Source organism: Schistocerca nitens, chromosome 3, assembly GCF_023898315.1.
Source record: "Schistocerca nitens isolate TAMUIC-IGC-003100 chromosome 3, iqSchNite1.1, whole genome shotgun sequence".
NCBI classification, from domain to species: domain Eukaryota; kingdom Metazoa; phylum Arthropoda; class Insecta; order Orthoptera; family Acrididae; genus Schistocerca; species Schistocerca nitens.
Genome location: NC_064616.1, coordinates 219,654,258 through 219,657,077, shown reverse-complemented (window position 1 = coordinate 219,657,077; position 2,820 = coordinate 219,654,258).

Genomic DNA, 2,820 nt, shown 5'->3' with positions numbered 1-2,820 from the left:
TTGGAGCCCATGTGAAACTGTAAATTATCCTATAACTATATGGATAAGTTAGCCTGGAGGAGAGCAAGGACATACAACTTCCAATATACAGGACCACAATTGGCACAGCAAAGTGGTGTTCAGAATACCTCCGGACTGAGGAAAATTTAACTTCTACATTACATCTACATAATTTTACAGCATTAAATAATTTTGCTCATTGAATCTGGTGTTCACTGAAACTGAACAGCAAGAAAAATTCTGCAAAATCTATTTGAGAAGAACTAAGACTTTGCTTTTTGAGATAACACTTGACAGTGCTTTCTAACAAACAATGTTATCACAGTCCATAATACTTGTCAGTCTTTCAAGTGGTTTGTGCTTCCACCAATTTTATCCAACCTCTTCATAGCTTCTACACCTAACAACATCAATAATATTTTGCACATTCAAGATGTTGTCCACATCTAGGTACAAGTTTTCTTCTCAATTGCTCCTTCCTGGATGTTGTGGAATATGCCCTATTAACCTGTTAATTCTTATACAAGTTTCTGGACAATTATCTTCCCATCTATACTATTTAGAAGACTTAACACACAAACTAAAGCATTCTACAATTTTTTAAAAAATAAGTGACAAAGAAGAAACTGAAACACATTAATCAAGTTCACATTTTGGCAGGTTTTATTCTGTTTTTGAACTTTAAAAGAAGGAAAGCAGTTTAGGGTTTAATGTCTGATGGTTGATTAGATCTTTAGAAATTCACCACAATTTCAGTTAGGGAAGAAAACTGGCTGCATTCTTTTCAAAGTAACCAGCATAGTAATCACCTTAAGCAATACACAGAAACCATGGAAAACCTAATGCTGGATAGCTTTATGGGGATTTTGAATTGCTGTCTTCCTGAATGAAAGTTGAAGTCTTACGATTGCACACCTTTCTTAGTTTTTTAACTGTATATTTTTTTAATTTTTTATATGTAATAATGCATATTTATATAGTATTGATTCCTTGTCCTGAAGGAATATATTTTACACCTCCTTTGGAACCACGGATGAAACTACGGAAAAGTTACTCAGTATCAGTATGCAAATTACAAAGTCATGTTTCGTCCAGCTATAGCACATTCACATATATGGCTGCAGGGGGGGAAAAATTATCATTATTATGACAATATGAAGGAGCAATAACCTCTTCCACAACTATACCATATTCTACTGGTACATAGTGTAGAATGCACTTCTGTCAGCTCTTTTCAATCTGTTTACTTTCCTCATAACATACTTGTGTAGTTTGGCAAGACAGATAACATCTACATTTTAACATTTGTGTGTTACAAAATTTGTGCAGTCTGAATATTCAGTTGCTGAGAAACTGTCAAGTTAGTTTCATCCGCGGAAGGGTTCTTACAATACATTACTTCTAACTAATAATTGGTAAATGCCATTGCTTCCACATGTACATGTACATGTACACATTAACAGCACGCTGCTGTTAGTAGTAATACATAGAAATAACTGCAAACATTTCTCAAGCTTCAGTTTTCATTTTTATTTTCTGAGTGTCAGGGATAAAATTTTATCTCTCACTTTCCTACAACGTCTTTTCTAAATATCACAGGGTTTCAACACAATATGATATAAAATATCCTGTGGACCAAAGAGTACTTTCATGCGACCCAAGTTGCTTCATCTCAATACCTTTTAATATTTAAAACTGCTGGAGAACTAGTCAATGTTGTTAATATGATAAAGTGCACATAAGCTTTCGGCTCCTTTCCTGGCCGGTTTTGAAACACTTTCATTGCAGTTGCTCCTATGTAATTTTAGATTTACACAATCAATTTCGTCATTACATTTCATACTATCTGCAAACATTTACTTTTCATATAATATTCTATTGGGCGATTATTTGGTTAAATTGGCAGTTAATTTGGTGTGTTTGAAGGATTGTCTACATACTTACAATATATGACTTCAAATATTTTTGATTACCCATAAATACAGTCAGTGTTGTGTAGCAGCATTTGAAAATACCGGTTGTGATGGCAAACTGATCTGAAGGGCTAGTATGTGCAATTCCCCCCCCCCCCCCCTTTTACACACACACACACACACACACCTCTAACTCTCTCTAATTAGTTAATAGACAATTCTCTGAAACATATCGCGTACAAAACTCGTGTAATTACGAAAAATGCAAGGGTAGAGGGTCCTTACGTAACTTTTACCAATAATTCTACTGATTAACATTATATTTGTTTATCAGCTTCATAAATATGCTAAAAATGTCACTTCATATAAAGGTTTCAGAAGACTTTCATTGCAATTCCTACTGAAACACGGAAAACTATTATTCAATAATGTAATTGAGCGACTTGCTGAAAGTAGGCACATTAGAAACATTTCTCCACCAAACTATCAATCTATTAAATCTATTTCGGTTAAGCTAGGAACACTGACAGATTTAAAACGAAGCCTGGAAGCTTTACTAATACCAATGACAGTTTTACAATTTACAACGATAAGTCTCATTCAACCACGCCCAAGCCAACGATGTACAAGTAAGCAATGAAACATTAGACAATGGAGTTCTTCTCCATAAAATTCGCAATATACAGACACTTGTAACGAATAATATGTCTTTATTTGAATTTAGATCTAAGTACTTAACAATTTACAATACAGCTGGTCTTGTGATATTATTTACTACCGAGAATTTTTTTTTAAAATTAACAGTATTTTAAACACTACATAATTTTTACACAGTTTCAAATAACTTAATAGACGCAAACGTAGAAATACACAAATGTACAATGCTTTCAAATTTTCTGGTCATATT